We start from the raw sequence: 18845 nt of genomic DNA on the forward strand, positions 1-18845 counted from the left end.
AAAAAAGATATCTCAATGAAATAATCTGTCTTCAACATCCTGTCTGTAAGAGACTGCTTTGCTAATTGATTTAGAAAGACTCAGTCTATTATTGGTGACACCAATCCCTCTGAAGGTTCACTCATGATGTATTATAATGTTGTTAGGTATGAGCCTGAGCAAACCAGATTGAGTCCCCAAGCAGCCTGCCTCCATTGTTACTGTTTTAAGAGCCCACTTCAACCTTTCCCTAAATGATGGGGTTTGCCTTAAATGTGTAAGCTAAATATACTCTTTCTCTCCCAAGTTGCTTTTAGTTCTAATGTTTTTCATAGCACATAAAGAAAACTAGAAGAGAAATTGAGACCAAAAGTTGTTGTATGAACATTTTTTAATATGAATTTCTGTCAAGACATACCAAAACATGTAAAAGACATAGAAAAAAATGAATGCTCATCAAAACAAATAAATAATATATATTTTCCTTACTGGGATTATAGCTAGATTTGTTTTTACACACTCTTTATAGTATAGCTGAGGTACACATGTTAAGCCAAATTTTGAAAAACCTTACTATGTCCATTGGACTATTCACACGCTTTGGATGTTATGAGTTATTATAGCCATGTAGCTTTAAAAATGAACCCATGCTAAAGTCAGCTATGTATTGGCATTGGCGGTGTCTGTTCCTATCCTGGTACAGAGTCTGAGATCCATGACTGTGTGTTTTTCCTAGCCAACGCCTCACTCACAAATGCCAGCTCTACCTCTCCTAATCACCAAGATCATTCTCTTGCCAATTCACCACCCCATAGTCAGTTCTGGGGACATTCTTGCCAGCCTGGGCTCTCCAGTGGTTTCCACTCCTCTGGATCTTGGACTTTTGTACAGTCTTTCCATTCAAAACCCTAGCTGAATGCCGCCTGGCTATGTACTTTCCCTCATGCTCATCTAGGTCACTTAGAATGGAAAACACCAGTACTCTTTGTTTAAAATAAACAGATGACACAACCACTAGGTGTGAAATCTATCCTTCTAAACTCACCAATTATTCTATGTTAGAAATTCTTGTGGTGGAGGCTGCTACCAGGGCTAACAGTTCCCAGTCTATATCCTTCCTCCTCTCCCTCTTGCCTCCCTGTTTAAAGCCTGTTTCTTCTTCCTTAGTCCCCTTTTCCTTTCTAGGACCTGGAAGACTCACCTCCTCCTTCTCATTCAATGATTGGCTTCTTTTCAACTTTATTAGCCAATCAATTAATTAAGGGAAATTCCCGTACAAGCAATGTGTTCAAATTGAGTAGCTACGGAAAAAGATTTATTAATATGTCTGTAAAAGTTGGGACAGAGTATCCCTGTATCATGGGAAAAAGAAAGAATGGTAGAGATAGATGCATTATGTCTTCCTCTCCCCTCTGTCAGCAAACATACCCATACATTATCATGTATATCACACACACACACACACACACACACACACACACACAGACACACACACACACACAAAATAAGAGCAGTATTTGTTCACTCCTTCTTTAAAAGGGGAACAAGAATACCCTTGGGAGGGAATAGGGAGGCAAAATTTAGAACAGAGGCAGAAGGAACACCCATACAGAGCCTGCCCCACATGTGGCCCATACATATACAGCCACCCAATTAGATAAGATGGATGACGCAAAGAAGTGGAGGCTGACAGGAACCGGATGTAGATCTCTCCTGAGAGACACACCCAGATACAGCAAATACATAGGCGAATGCCAGCAGCAAACCACTGAACTGAGAACAGGACCCCCGTTGAAGGAATCAGAGAAAGGACAGGAAGAGCTTGAAGGGGCTCATGACCCCATATGAACAACAATGCCAACCAACCAGAGCTTCCAGGGACTAAGCCATTACCCTAAGACTATACATGAATTGACCCTGGGCTCCCACCTCATAGGTAGCAATGAATAGCCTAGTAAGAGCACCAGTGGAAGGGGAAGCCCTTGGTCCTGCCAAGACTGAACTCCCAGTGAACGTGATTGTGGGGGGAGGGTGGTCCTGGGGGGAGGATGGGGAGGGAAGCCCATATATAAGGGGTGGGGAGGGGTTAGGGGGATTTGGACCCAGAAACCGGCAAGGGGAATAACAATCGAAATGTAAATAAGAAGTACTCAAGTTAATAAAGATAAAAAGAGAAGAGCAGTATGTGTTATCATAAAGCTAGGTTCTTCTATTTAAAGATTCTACCACATAAGGAGGAAACATATTCAGGCATACCCATGCCATACTTTACAGAGAAGATAAAACCAAGGGCAAGAAATAGATGTATGTAAACTTATCTTTGGGTCCAATATAGTTTTTAATATCAAATATAATCTAGAAATAGATTAAACATAGTTTTTACCTTATGGCCAAGGAATATTTGTTAGGACCAGATTGGGATTATCTAAGGATCCAGCTTGCCACTATCCTTGGACATGAGGACAAAGGACCACTTTTCTTTCTAACATCCTACCTGTATAATTATGACAAATTACACATGAAATATCTTTTTTCCTTTGCCTGTTCTTATGCCAAAATATCTGAAAAAGACTACTTACAAATAAATGGCTTATTTGAGATTAGAGTTCATGATACAGTGCACAGGAAAAGTAATAATACACAGCTAGTAACCCACCCTCTATTGTCAGCAAATAGAAAGAGGTGAATGCTGATGTTGCCTATACATAGGTGGAGTCTTTCCCCATTAATCAATTAAATTCAGAACCCACATTACAGATATTTCCTGAAGTTTGTCTCCTAGGTGATTTTAGATCCTGTCAAGTTGACAACAAAATTAATCACCGTGATGAGTATAAATAGCCATGAAAAGAATAAAATAAGAATTTGTTCTTCCAGTATAAAGACCATGCTGCAGATAGACGTGTTTCTTAAACTAAACTCTTTTCTAAAACCAAAAAAGGCCTGAAAAGTCAGACCTTTTATGCCTTCCAACTTTTCTAAAACATACAAGATTAAACTATCATATTTTTAAGTAAATTTTTGTTGCAATAAAATGATACTTTCTCCTTGTTACTTGATAAACCCTAATTTTTTTCTATTTTTGTGAGTGTAGTGTTTTTATTATCCACTGTTATTTATAGAAATTTAGTGTTTACTTAGTGTGCATTCCTTTTGGTATACGTGACTGTAGAAACTAGAGGTGGCCATCCAAAGTCTTCTTCATTTCTTTCCTACCTTATTTGTTATTTATCTATTTAAAGTTTTACTTCTTTAATTAAAAAATAAAATTACAGAAAATACATTTTGGTTATATTTTTCTTCTCATTGAAATCTACACAAATACTCCAAACCTATCTACAAATCCGTGTTTATGCTTTTTCTAGAACTCTATCTTTCCCTTTCTTAAGAATATAAAGCCTACCCAAAAATCAATTAAAAATAAACACAAAAGTAATAAGACAAAATAATACCCAAACAAACAAAATAAGACAAGGTATACACAGTGACACATAAAGAATTGTAGAGGCAATAAGTGCTGCCCAACACTCCAGGGCATGGTTTTTTTTTTCCTTTCTAGTGAGTGAAGTTGGTATACCATCATACTCCTTTGGAGAAAATTGGTTTTCGCTTTGTCAGCAAGTTTCAATCACCAACAGCTTCTTGCCTGGGGATGAGACTTTGTATATATGTTTCCTTCTCAGTGCTAGCTTTTTAATCTGGTTTGAGCTTGCTCAGAACTTGTGCAAGCTGTCAGAGTTCCTATGACTTCATATGTGTATCTGTATGATTATGTTTTGAAAATACGGTTTCTTTGAAGTCATCACCTACCTCTGGCTCTTTCATTCTTTCTGCCTCCTCTTCCATACAGATGCCTGATATTTTAGGTAAGGGGTATGATAAAAAAATCTCACTTATGATGGAGAGCTCAAAATTCCATCACTATCCGAACTCTATATTAGTTCCCTTCAACTGAAAGAAAGCTTCTCTTACGAAGGCAGAACATGGCACTCATCTACACCTATAACAACAGTACATTAGCAGGAGCCATTCATTTTATTGCTATGTTCCTTTAGAATAATAAAATTATTGCTTTTCTCTAAATGTATGTGAAAATACACACAGACAAACACACTCATATATATAAATATGTATATACACATATACATATACATATATATTATCAGGTTTGTGGCTACTTTATCAGTGTCAGATATGAATTCTGTCTCACAGAGTGGGGCTCAAATACAATGTAAAAGAAAAGAGGTTGTTTATTCACACATTTATACCACTATTAAGTGAGTACATTTTTTAACCAACTGACTGTTATAGATTATAGGGCTTATATCTAAATATTTTTTCCCTTCCAGCATCATAAACTCTAGTCAGTAGGAATGAAACATTTATCTGGGCTCTGGCTCTACTTCTCCATGTTTGACATTGTATGTTATCCTCAGCACTATACATTTATGATCATGTTATAGAGAGTAAATAATACCCAGAAGAATGGCCTGTGATGGGAGGGGTGATCTATGGTATCGTCTTTCATCAATGATTTCATCAATGCAAGGTATTCCTGGCCGAACGTTTTACATGGTGACATATAATATCTTTTTAGAACTTCATCTTGATGACTCCATCTATCTTCCTTTCATATAATGTGTGTGTGTGTGTGTGTGTGTGTGTGTGTGTATGTGTGTGTGTGTGTGTGTGTGTGTGTGTGTGTGTGTGTGTAGCTTAGGAAGGTTCTACAGTGGTAGTGTCCCAAATGTATATTCAAGGGGTGTTTATAGTTACTTGTCTGTCACAGTAGTCCCTATAATAGCCTACCACCTCATCCCTGTCCCCCTTTAATCCTCTTATTAAGGTTCCTCTTTATCTCCTTTAAATATCTTCTTCTTGAGATAAGTTTTCATAACAGAAGCTGTATCTTGAAAATTGGTTAACCTGACTATTCCTAGCACACAAGAGCTATTTCTGCTTAACTTCCTTATTTTCTCACTGGTAGAATTAGAAATTTTTTAGTTGTCCTCCTTTTTACATTGCATACTGCTTGACTACTTTCTTTTGTCAACGTGAAACAAACTAGGGTCATTTGGGAAGAGGAATCTTCAACTGAAAAAAAAATGTGCCCAGTGCCAACTTTGGCAGGGTCTTCTTTCTTGTCAGTTTTTCATAAGGCACAGAAAGGAAAGAGCATCGGGAGAGGATACGACTGTTCCTTACAAGATACAGGGATAAGACTTTGTCTTATGACATTTTTAGGGTTGCTGTGTAATAATAAAAAAAATTTACTTATCTGAGACTAAATTACCTTGCTACTGTAGCTGAACTGCCTAGAAACTGCAAGTTTCTGGCACTTAACACCTCTTCCTAAAACAGCAAAGGATTAAGTAAGTAGACTTTGTGCTATCTCAGCAGGAACTGCACAGATCGAACTTCCCACCAGCTAGTCAGAAGTTACAGGAAAAGGAGGGTACTTTGAGAAGTGATTATAATATTTATTACTAAGTTGTAAAACATTTCTTATGAAAGCTATCTAAGGGGGAAAGCAGAAAGATCCTGAATGGGAAAAGGGAAAAATTCTCTTTCTCATCTTTTTGTCCTCAGTACATATACAATTTTCAGAATACATGATCACATGTTAAAAAGTTCACCACACATTCACACATAAAAGCAAATCATAAATGACATAGAAGTTTACAACTGAGAGTGTTTACATGCATAGCCATTAGGAGTAATTATCTAGTTAAACATCCACCACCTGTCACATCTTCACAGGTTCGTAGAGAGTTGAAAACCATAACTAAGCTATTAGTGAAGTTTTGTATAGATTAACCCAGACAATATTTTATCTTCTTTTACCTATAATAAATTGTTAGTTCCCTTTACGTGACCTTAGTTAATTGTTTTGACAATCTCTTGGAATGTGTTCTGAGTAATAGAAAGTATGGTTACTGTCTAAGAATCAATTACTTGATGACACATGGGAGACTGACAGAATTCTCATTGCAGTTTTGACTATCAGAAAGGGATCTACTAGCAGTACTACTATTAAGAGAGCTTAATAATCACTGATATTTCAGTAATTCTTGTAGGATCATCCTTAAGAATTAAGAAGTCATCTATTTGTCTATATAGCATCACTGCAAGAGAGTACATCTTCATAGATCTGCAGCTATCTGCTCAAAAGGGGTGGGCTAGTACTTAATGATTGCTATATATGTTTAATAATAACAAGAAACATATATTAATATCAGGAATCTTTCCTAAAATGAATTCTCTTGGGCTTCGCCTATAAAGCAAAACTGTTGCAGACTATAATCTGAAGCATACCTCCTACTATGGATTCTGACAAAAATGTTTCCAAAAGACTGGTTCCTGGGCCTTTTCCTTGTAAAGAATGAGTATTGGAGTTAGGAATATTGTGGGGCCTCACCTTGGCAGTTTGTTTTGGGTTGGAGAAGATAGCAGGATGAGAATGACACGGATAACAAAGAATTAAGCAGTGTTTCTTCGTGGCAGCTTTGGTTTCTATCTTCAAGTTTCTGCCTTCACTTTCCCTTATGATGATCTAATCTTAAGACAAAGTGTTTCTGTATTAAGTTGTAATTGGTTATGATGTTTTATCCTAGTAATAGAAATCAAGCTGCAGCACATGGTTTCTGGTGCTCAAACTCAGGTCTTGATGTAGTATGGCAAGCCCTTTGTTGACTAAACCATCTTTTCAGCATCAACCCTTAATATTTCTAAAAGATAGTATTTTCAGTGTAAACAAAGTGCAGCTTTCCATAAGGATATATCATAGGTCTGAAATTTTAATTAAAGGAACCTGGATATAGCAAAACAACACACACTTTAGCAAAATCTCTCCTGGTCAACTGCCATTACACTGAGTGTGCATTTGTGAATTTGCAAGACAAAACAGTTGTCAAGGAGGTGTGGTATAGTGATTAGCATGCCAAACAAATTAGAAAGGGAAGGAGCAAAATGCTTGACTGGTTTGTTAGCTAAAATTAATTTGCATGGGGATTTTGTACATGACATACAGTGTCTTTACCTGTGAAAATTGAACAAATAGACAAAGCTGTGATATGAATGTGTGCGCGTGCGTGCGTGCGTGTGTTTGTGTGTGTGTGTGTGTGTGTCTCAAATATCTTGAGTCACAGCTCCTCCTCCACATGTCTTGTACATTAGATGAATTGTTCATTATTATTTTTCTGGCAAGGAAGAAAGAAAAAACTCAGTGTGGCAGCACACAGCTGTACTTCCAGCATTCGAGAAGTAGGGACGCAAAGAACAGAAATTCAAGGTCATTTTCAATTACACAGTAAAATTAAAACCAACATAATGTTCATGAGATGCTGCCTCAACAATTTAAAGCTAGAAAATGTGCTTTAGGAAGTGGATGGGGGCTGGAGATAAACTTCAGAACAATGCATCCCTAGCATGTACAAGGCACTGATATACATTCTTCTATAACTTTACCAGATATAATGACTTGAGCTGTTCATCCCAGGTATCAGGATAAGATTTTATCATACATAAGGAATTTGAGGCTTGCCTTACCCTAGATCTTCTAAGAAAGGGCAAGTGTGTGTGTGTGTGTGTGTATGTGTGTGTGTGTGAGAGAGAGAGAGAGAGAGAGGGAGAGAGAGAGAGAGAGAGAGAGAGAGAGAGAGAGAGAGAGCAAGAAGAGGAGGAGGGGAGGAGGGTGGCGGAGGAAGAAGAAGAATGAATAAGGAGGAGGAGAAGAAAAAGAAGAAGAAGAGGAGGAAGAGGAAGAGGAAGAGTTAGAGGAAGAGGAAGAAGAAGAAGATGTGGAAGAGGAAGAGGAAGAAGGAGAAGAAGAGGAAAAGTCATGTGGTGTTTCATAGAATATTTATTCTATTAGGTTTTAGATAAGCAACTGTTTTCAGTAGAGCCATTCTTTTCAGTTATATTTTGAATACTAATTGATAACAGACTTGCTGTGAAAGAACAGCATCAAGAAGAGAGTCCACACCCGCGGATCCCGGCCCGCAGCAGCTCTCTGCTCCCAGACCTGGTGAGAGAGAGACCCAACCGCCTGGTCAGGTGGGCACTCCTGAGGCTGCAGAGCAGAAGAGACCACCAACACTGCTCACCCCTGCCCACATCCCTGGCCCAAGAGGAAACTGTATAAGGCCTCTGGGCTCCCGTGGGGGAGGGCCCAGGAGCGGCAGGACACCTGCCTGAGACACCACCGGAACCTGAAAGAAACAGACCGGATAAACAGTTCTCTGCACCCAAATCCCATGGGAGGGAGAGCTAAACCTTCAGAGAGGCAGACAAGCCTGGGAAACCAGAACAGACTGCTCTCTGCACACACATCTCGGACGCCAGAGGAAAAAGCCAAAGACCATCTGGAACCCTGGTGCACTGAAGCTCCCGGAAGGGGCGGCACAGGTCTTCCTGGTTGCTGCCGCTGCAGAGAGCCCCTGGGCAGCACCCCACGAGCGAACTTGAGCCTCGGGACCACAGGTAAGACCAAATTTTCTGCTGCAAGAAAGCTGCCTGGTGAACTCAAGACACAGGCCCACAGGAACAGCTGAAGACCTGTAGAGAGGAAAAACTACACGCCCGAAAGCAGAACACTCTGTCCCCATAACTGACTGAAAGAGAGGAAAACAGGTCTACAGCACTCCTGACACACAGGCTTATAGGACAGTCTAGCCACTGTCAGAAATAGCAGAACAAAGTAACACTAGAGATAATCTGATGGCGAGAGGCAAGCGCAGGAACCCAAGCAACAGAAACCAAGACTACATGCCATCATCGGAGCCCAATTCTCCCACCAAAACAAACATGTAATATCCAAACACACCAGAAAAGCAAGATCTAGTTTCAAAATCATACTTGACCATGATGCTGGAGGACTTCAAGAAAGACATGAACACACTTAGGGAAACACAGGAAAACATTAATAAACAAGTAGAAGCCTACAGAGAGGAATCACAAAAATCCCTGAAAGAATTCCAGGAAAACACAATCAAACAGTTGAAGGAATTAAAAATGGAAATAGAAGCAATCAAGAAAGAACACATGGAAACAACCCTGGATATAGAAAACCAAAAGAAGAGACAAGGAGCTGTAGATACAAGCTTCACCAACAGAATACAAGAGATGGAAGAGAGACTCTCAGGAGCAGAAGATTCCATAGAAATCATTGACTCAACTGTCAAAGATAATGTAAAGCGGAAAAAGCTACTGGTCCAAAACATACAGGAAATCCAGGACTCAATGAGAAGATCAAACCTAAGGATAATAGGTATAGAAGAGAGTGAAGACTCCCAGCTCAAAGGACCAGTAAATATCTTCAACAAAATCATAGAAGAAAACTTCCCTAACCTAAAAAAAGAGATACCCATAGACATACAAGAAGCCTACAGAACTCCAAATAGATTGGACCAGAAAAGAAACACCTCCCGTCACATAATTGTCAAAACACCAAACGCACAAAATAAAGAAAGAATATTAAAAGCAGTAAGGGAAAAAGGTCAAGTAACATATAAAGGCAGACCTATCAGAATCACACCAGACTTCTCGCCAGAAACTATGAAGGCCAGAAGATCCTGGACTGATGTCATACAGACCCTAAGAGAACACAAATGCCAGCCCAGGTTACTGTATCCAGCAAAACTCTCAATTAACATTGATGGAGAAACCAAGATATTCCATGACAAAACCAAATTTACACAATATCTTTCTACAAATCCAGCACTACAAAGGATAATAAATGGTAAAGCCCAACATAAGGAGGCAAGCTATACCCTAGAAGAAGCAAGAAACTAATCGTCTTGGCAACAAAACAAAGAGAATGAAAGCACACAAACATAACCTCACATCCAAATATGAATATAACGGGAAGCATAATCACTATTCCTTAATATCTCTCAATATCAATGGCCTCAACTCCCCAATAAAAAGACATAGATTAACAAACTGGATACGCAACGAGGACCCTGCATTCTGCTGCCTACAGGAAACACACCTCAGAGACAAAGACAGACACTACCTCAGAGTGAAAGGCTGGAAAACAACTTTCCAAGCAAATGGTCAGAAGAAGCAAGCTGGAGTAGCCATTCTAATATCAAATAAAATCAATTTCCAACTAAAAGTCATCGAAAAAGATAAGGAAGGACACTTCATATTCATCAAAGGAAAAATCCACCAAGATGAACTCTCAATCCTAAATATCTATGCCCCAAATACAAGGGCACCAACATACGTAAAAGAAACCTTACTAAAGCTCAAAACACACATTGCACCTCACACAATAATTGTGGGAGATTTCAACACCCCACTCTCATCAATGGACAGATCATGGAAACAGAAATTAAACAGTGATGTCGACAGACTAAGAGAAGTCATGAGCCAAATGGACTTAACGGATATTTATAGAACATTCTATCCTAAAGCAAAAGGATATACCTTCTTCTCAGCTCCTCATGGTACTTTCTCCAAAATTGACCATATAATTGGTCAAAAAACGGGCCTCAACAGGTACAGAAAGATAGAAATAATCCCATGCGTGCTATCGGACCACCACGGCCAAAACTGGTCTTCAATAACAATGAGGGAATAATACCCACATATACGTGGAAATTGAACAATGCTCTACTCAATGATAACCTGGTAAAGGAAGAAATAAAAAAAGAAATTAAAAACTTTTTAGAATTTAATGAAAATGAAGATAGAACATACTCAAACTTATGGGACATAATGAAAGCTGTGCTAAGAGGAAAAGTCATAGCGCTGAGTGCCTGCAGAAAGAAACAGGAAAGAGCATATGTCAGCAGCTTGACAGCACACCTAAAAGCTCTAGAACAAAAAGAAGCAAATACACCCAGGAGGAGTAGAAGGCAGGAAATAATCAAACTCAGAGCTGAAATCAACCAAGTAGAAACAAAAAGGACCATAGAAAGAATCAACAGAACCAAAAGTTGGTTCTTTGAGAAAATCAACAAGATAGATAAACCCTTAGCCAGACTAACGAGAGGACACAGGGAGTGCGTCCAAATTAACAAAATCAGAAATGAAAAGGGAGACATAACTACAGATTCAGAGGAAATTCAAAAAATCATCACATCTTACTATAAAAACCTATATTCAACAAAATTTGAAAATCTTCAGGAAATGGACAATTTCCTAGACAGATACCAGGTATCGAAGTTAAATCAGGAACAGATAAACCAGTTAAACAACCCCATAACTCCTAAGGAAATAGAAGCAGTCATTAAAGGTCTCCCAACCAAAAAGAGCCGAGGTCCAGACGGGTTTAGTGCAGAATTCTATCAAACCTTCATAGAAGACCTCATACCAATATTATCCAAACTATTCCACAAAATTGAAACAGATGGAGCACTACCGAATTCCTTCTACGAAGCCACAATTACTTTTATACCTAAACCACACAAAGACACAACAAAGAAAGAGAACTTCAGACCAATTTCCCTTATGAATATCGACGCAAAAATACTCAATAAAATTCTGGCAAACCGAATTCAAGAGCACATCAAAACAATCATCCACCATGATCAAGTAGGCTTCATCCCAGGCATGCAGGGATGGTTTAATATATGGAAAACCATCAACGTGATCCATTATATAAACAAACTGAAAGAACAGAACCACATGATCATTTCATTAGATGCTGAGAAAGGATTTGACAAAATTCAACACCCCTTCATGATAAAAGTCCTGGAAAGACTAGGAATTCAAGGCCCATACCTAAACATAGTAAAAGCCATATACAGCAAACCAGTTGCTAACATTAAACTAAATGGAGAGAAACTTGAAGCAATCCCACTAAAATCAGGGACTAGACAAGGCTGCCCACTCTCTGCCTACTTATTCAATATAGTTCTTGATGTTCTAGCCAGAGCAATCAGGCAACAAAAGGAGATCAAGGGGATACAGATCAGAAAAGAAGAGGTCAAAATATCACTATTTGCAGATGATATGATAGTATATTTAAGTGATCCCAAAAGTTCCACCAGAGAACTACTAAAGCTGATAAACAACTTCAGCAAAGTGGCTGGGTATAAAATTAACTCAAATAAATCAGTTGCCTTCCTCTATACAAAAGAGAAACAAGCCGAGAAAGAAATTAGGGAAACAAGACCCTTCATAATAGACCGAAATAATATAAAGTACCTCGGTGTGACTTTAACCAAGCAAGTAAAAGATCTGTACAATAAGAACTTCAAAACACTGAGGAAAGAAATTGAAGAAAACCTCAGAAGATGGAAAGATCTCCCATGCTCATGGATTGGCAGGATTAATATAGTAAAAATGGCCATTTTACCAATAGCAATCTACAGATTCAATGCAATCCCCATCAAAATACCAATCCAATTCTTCAAAGAGTTAGACAGAACAATTTGCAAATTCATCTGGAATAACAAAAAACCCAGGATAGCTAAAGCTATCCTCAACAATAAAAGGACTTCAGGGGGAATCACTATCCCTGAACTCAAGCAGTATTACAGAGCAATAGTGATAAAAACTGCGTGGTATTGGTACAGAGACAGAGAGATAGACCAATGGAATAGAATTGAAGACCCAGAAATGAACCCACACACCTATGGTCACTTGATTTTTGACAAAGGAGCCAAAACCATCCAATGGAAAAAAGATAGCGTTTTCAGCAAATGGTGCTGGTTCAACTGGAGGTCAACATGTAGAAGAATGCAGATCGATCCATGCTTATCACCCTGTACAAAGCTTAAGTCCAAGTGGATCAAGGACCTCCACATCAAACCAGACACACTCAAACTAGTAGAAGAAAAACTAGGGAAACATCTGGAACACATGGGCACTGGAAAAAATTTCCTGAACAAAACACCAATGGCTTATGCTCTAAGATCAAGAATCGACAAATGGGATCTCATAAAACTGCAAAACTTCTGTAAGGCAAAGGACACTGTGGTTAGGACAAAACGGCAACCAACAGATTGGGAAAAGATCTTTACCAATCCTACAACAGATAGAGGCCTTATATCCAAAATATACAAAGAACTCAAGAAGTTAGACCGCAGGGAAACAAATAACCCTATTAAAAAATGGGGTTCAGAGCTAAACAAAGAACTCACAGCTGAGGAATGCCGAATGGCTGAGAAACACCTATAGAAATGTTCAACATCTTTAGTCATAAGGGAAATGCAAATCAAAACAACCCTGAGATTTCGCCTCACACCAGTGCGATTGGCTAAGATCAAAAACTCAGGTGACAGCAGATGCTGGCGAGGATGTGGAGAAAGAGGAACACTCCTCCATTGTTGGTGGGATTGCAGACTGGTACAACCATTCTGGAAATCAGTCTGGAGGTTCCTCAGAAAATTGGACATTGAACTGCCTGAGGATCCAGCTATACCTCTCTTGGGCATATACGCAAAAGATGCCTCAACATATAAAAGAGACACGTGCTCCACTATGTTCATCACAGCCTTATTTATAATAGCCAGAAACTGGAAAGAACCCAGATGCCCTTCAACAGAGGAATGGATACAGAAAATGTGGTACATCTACACAATGGAATATTACTCAGCTACCAAAAACAACGAGTTTATGAAATTCGTAGGCAAATGGTTGGAACTGGAAAATATCATCCTGAGTGAGCTAACCCAAACACAGAAAGACATACATGGTATGCACTCATTGATAAGTGGCTATTAGCCCAAATGCTTGAATTACCCTAGATCCCTAGAACAAACGAAACTCAAGACGGATGATCAAAATGTGAATGCTTCACTCCTTCTTTAAATGAGGAAAAAGAATACCCTTGGCAGGGAAGGGAGAGGCAAAGATTAAAACAGAGACTGAAGGAACACCCATTCAGAGCCTGCCCCACATGTGGCCCATACATATACAGCCACCCAATTAGACAAGATGGATGAAGCAAAGAAGTGCAGACCGACAGGAGCCGGAAGTAGATCGCTCCTGAGAGACACAGCTAGAATACAGCAAATACAGAGGCGAATGCCAGCAGCAAACCACTGAACTGAGAATAGGTCCTCTATTGAAGGAATCAGAGAAAGAACTGGAAGAGCTTGAAGGGGCTCGAGACCCCAAAAGTACAACAATGCCAAGCAACCAGAGCTTCCAGGGACTAAGCCACTACCTAAAGACTATACATGGACTGACCCTGGACTCTGACCCCATAGGTAGCAATGAATATCCTAGTAAGAGCACCAGTGGAAGGGGAAGCCCTGGGTCCTGCTAAGACTGAACCCCCAGTGAACTAGTCCATGGGGGGAGGGCAGCAATGGGGGGAGGGTTGGGAGGGGAACACCCATAAGGAAGGGGAGGGGGGAGGGGGATGTTTGCCCGGAAACCGGGAAAGGGAATAACACTCGAAATGTATATAAGAAATAATCAAGTTAATAAAAAAAAAATAATAATAATATAAAGAAGAGAGTCCAAATAACAACTGCTATCATGTATGGTTATTAGTTTGACATAGTTCCCACTACAACTATTGCATGATAAATTTAATTTTCTCCTCACAATAAACAGAAGAGGAATGTTACATCTCTAAGAATAAGTAGATTTTCACAGTGTTATATCTTTTATACATCCACAGATGAAACACAGGTCTGTCAGGAACCAACTATGTTGATCACCATGTTACCTTGCAGCATTAGCTAGAGTATGCTTTGCTCAGTTTGGTCTTCTCCTTTTAGATATCATTTCCAGTTCTTTCTATACTGAAATGGCCAGTGAATGCAGTAATATTTCAAATCACCGCTTCAGTTAGATCAGGTATCTGGAATTAGTCAGATGGATCAAGAGAAAAGAGACAACATTGATTGCTGACACTGCAGTGCATCGGGAGGAAATCCTCAGTCTGACAGAGAAGATCAGTCATTTCAACTACTTGTACCCAGAGTGTTGAACTAGCAAAATTTCTGACTTTTTAGTTTATTTTTTCACAGGACACCTTTGTAAACATGTCAGTTAGAGAAATGCTTGTTGGCTGTTTAAGCCTTAGCTGTGTAGATACAGTATGTCTAAACTTTTATTTCTGCTTGAACTTACTATTTCCAGAAGCCCAAATCATGTCATGATACAAAAAAAAAGAAATGAATTAACAATTTGAAGTAACATTTTAAATCAGTTGGAAACATTCTAGATTATGATTATCAAAACATTGATTTCTGTTTAGGAGGAGACATTTGAAATTATGAAAAGTAAATAGAAATGGCCACATTCTAAAAGCTCTTAGTCGACATGGGGTAGGTTTTATTATCAGACCTTAGAAATTCCAAATCCTGACTGTAAATATAATTTACCAAGTTTACAGAGAGTGAAAACAGCAGTCTTCAGAATTACTCAGAAGTGATGATAAGAGATAACCTAGTGTGGGAAAGAATTTGCTGCAGAAAGAAGAGAATTCAAATTTCTGTGCCCATACTTTAAAACAGTCATGGTTGTATACAGCTATAACTCCAGTGCTATGATGACAGGAAAAGAATTTCTGGAGCTTGTGCACAGCAAGACAGCATCAGTATAAGTGAAAGGCTTTGAATTGAGAAAATTGTGTAGAAAGTTATAAAAGAGGTTACTATTTATTTCTCTGTCTTCTGCTTGAACACATAGGCATGAAGGCATAGACAAACAGACAGACACACACACACACATGCACACCATATCACACACACTAATTCTTGGTGGTCATGTACTGAGGAATATTAAATTCAAAATTTATAACCTTGAACTCATGAAAATGTCCACTTGACCTTTATAATTGCCATTGATCATGAATACTATTTTGTGAACCATGAATCCACATATGTAAAATAAATCAGTTGTCAGAATAAAGAAAGGGCATGACATATTAATATTAGAAAATTTAAAAAAAACATTAGTTTATTATTTTTGGGGTGTGTGTGTGTGTGTGCTGCATGTGTGTGTGTTCATGTAGGTCTTCTGATTCCACAGCATGTTTATATGCCAGATGGCCAATTTCTGTAATGGGTCATTATCTATGGATTCCTATGTTTAAAGTGAGGGTGTTAAGCTTGTTCTGCAAGTCCTTTTTCCCTCTTGCTGGCCCAACATAATAGTCAAAATTTAAATGAATTTCTTATAAGCAATTGATGAAGGTTATTTACTCATCATGAAGTTAGAAGTTCATATTGAAGCTCAGCAAGCCTCTGGAGTGACAATTCCATTTTATGTCAGCATAGGAGACTTGGATATCATTTGATAAGGGCTTATGACTAGTTATATTAATATTCATAGAATGACCAAATTGTTTGATCCTTGAAGAAGTCACCATTAAATTGGAAGACAAAGAACAAGAGCCAAATAAGTACAACAGCTACTGAGATGCACTCACTGACTGAGCTGAGTCTGAGCAAACATCAAAGAAACAGTGAGCTGTACTGTAGCCTAAGTAATGATACAAGCAAAAGCACTAAAATTCCTTGAATGAGGCATATAGGTATGGGAAAAGCACTTCAACCTGGGTCTTCACTTGACTTAGGCTGCATAAAAATCTACCTTCCAGAAATATACCTAACAATGAAGTTGCTCACCTCATCTCACCTGCATGAAGCTGTATACGTATCAAACAATGGACTAAGACTCCCTGCACATAACATTGTTTATAAACTTCTCTTTCATGATCAACTTCCATTCAAAAGTATTCAAGAGCATATCCAGATACTGGAGGGAGAAATCTGTTTCAACTGGCCTGAGACAGTTTAGAATATATACTCAGTAAGTCGTATTGAATCCTCTGGAACAACTTTCAAGGGAAACATCCTGTTTAATGTCATATACCTAGTGATAATGAATATGCATTTGATTAAATCAAATGCATCATGGTAACTGATGTTCACAGTTAATTAAGGCTTGCCTAATCAAAAAAAAAGCCAATCAAAACAGAAATATCGACACTGAACTCTGAGTAAACAATTCCTCCTTCTCAAGAGGTCCACAAATTAAAGCTACACTGAATACCAGTGTTTCTCACTTTGCTTTTGAATAAAGTTTCTTTGTCACCTTGCTCTCTGTGACTTCTTGTAATAAGATGAAAACATCCTGGAAACAACTCACCTAGACAGTAACCTCAGATAAAACTGATAAGCATCTTCTTCAAATAATGACACGAATTATGGAAGCTCCAAAAGAATTCTCCTGTTACTTTCTTGTAAGAACTTCTAAGAATGACACAAGCCATGTCTAATCCCATGCCTATTCAAAGAAATCAGAAGTTATAAAAAAAATTCACCCTAGTGTTGTTTTTTGTACCAATTTCAACTTTAAGATATTAAGTACAATCACATTGGAATTCCTTTTTTCACAGAAGTTTTGATAATGTCACCTACAATTAAGCAAGAGGAGAATCCTTAATGAATTTCTCTAAAATACATTTGCATGATAGATAAAATATTAACTCTAGAATGAGAATATTAGAAAAATGGTTGTTTCTGTGTTACTGCATTGAAAATGTAATTTATACCCCTTTGTCATTTTCAAAATGCAGATGTTTATAGTATACATATTAGATTATGTGGACTATTAATAATAATAAAAGTTTCTAACAATAATTGAAGAACAGAGCCAGTACTTTGAGACAATAATGCTTCTGTCACCTTTAATGTATAAAGTTTTTGCTATAGGTACACAATGATTCCTACATATGAAAGTCTAAATGCTCTACAGCTCATGCTTTCTGGTTTCAAGAAGTGAAAACTTGAGTAATAGCTTTTAACTTCAAAATCAAAATGAAAACAAAATGCATGAACAGAAAGAACAGAAGGAAAATAAAAGAAGGGAAGAAAGAAAGCATGGAAGGAAGGAAGGAAGGAAGGGAACAAGGAAGAAACAGGAAGAGATTTGGTAAGTTGCTCAATTGACAGGCTACATGCCAGTATGTAAGACACCCTTGGATGAGTTCCAAAACTGTACAAGATCAGGCATGGTTGTTCGTATCTACAATTTATTGGTGAATATCAGACATTCAAAGTCATCACTGGATATATAGTGAGCTTCAGGCAAGTCTGGGTTTTATGAGACCCTGTGGTAAAAAGAGAGAGAGAGAGAGAGAGAGAGAGAGAGAGAGAGAGAGAGAGAGAGAGAGAGAGGGAAGGAGCTAGGGACATAGGGGTAGAGGAAGAAAGGAAGGACTGACTTCGAGCGATAGCAACGCAAGATGGCAGCCACCACAGGCTCGGGAGTAAAAGTCCTTCGAGATTTCTGACTGTTGGAAGAGCTGGAAGAAGGCCAGAAAGGAGTAGGCGACAGCACAGTTAGCTAGGGTCTGGAGGATGATGAGGACATGACACTCACAAGATAGACAGGCATGATAATTGGGCCTCCACGAACAATTTATGAAAACCGAATATGCAGCCTTAAGATAGAGTGTGGGCCACTCTAGTATCCAGAAGCATCCCAGTCTGTGAGATTTGTAACAAGAGTCAATATGAACGGCGTGAGCAGTTCCAATGGAGTGGTGGATCCACGAGCCATGGCAGTGCTGGCAAAGTGACAGAATTCCCACAGCCTCAAAGTCATCCTGCAGGAACTGAGGCACTTGATGATGTCAAAAGAGAACATGAAGCTGCCACAGCCACCAGAAGGACAGTGTTACAGCCATTAGTCACCAAGGCCCCGGCCTCCCTTCCCCATCCAACCCAAGTCTTCATTTTCCATAGTAGTGAATTTTCTAGATCCATCTGTAGACCTCAAAGTACTGGAGAGGAAGCCCCATTTAGACTTCATTCTGAGACACTGCTCTGATACTAACTTCTTGTCCATTTGAAATACCTAAGTTGTGCTGTGTAACATCATCTGTCGAGTATAACTGCTGTCTGCCTGGTTGAACTTATGGGATCAATAAGGTGTGTTGAAATCGG

At 38.7% G+C, this 18845-nt stretch overlaps 2 pseudogenes; both read left to right on the forward strand.

Moving 5' to 3' along the window:
• The window catches only part of LOC148006206 (polyubiquitin-C-like), a 1402189-nt pseudogene that overhangs the window by 242287 nt on the left and 1141057 nt on the right, over window positions 1–18845 (forward strand).
• Window positions 18143–18662, forward strand: Ube2v1-ps18 (ubiquitin conjugating enzyme E2 V1, pseudogene 18; annotated as a pseudogene).

Source organism: Rattus norvegicus, chromosome 4 (genome assembly GCF_021556685.1).
Source record: "Rattus norvegicus strain SHRSP/BbbUtx chromosome 4, alternate assembly SHRSP_T2T, whole genome shotgun sequence".
In the NCBI taxonomy this organism is placed as follows: Eukaryota; Metazoa; Chordata; class Mammalia; order Rodentia; family Muridae; genus Rattus; species Rattus norvegicus.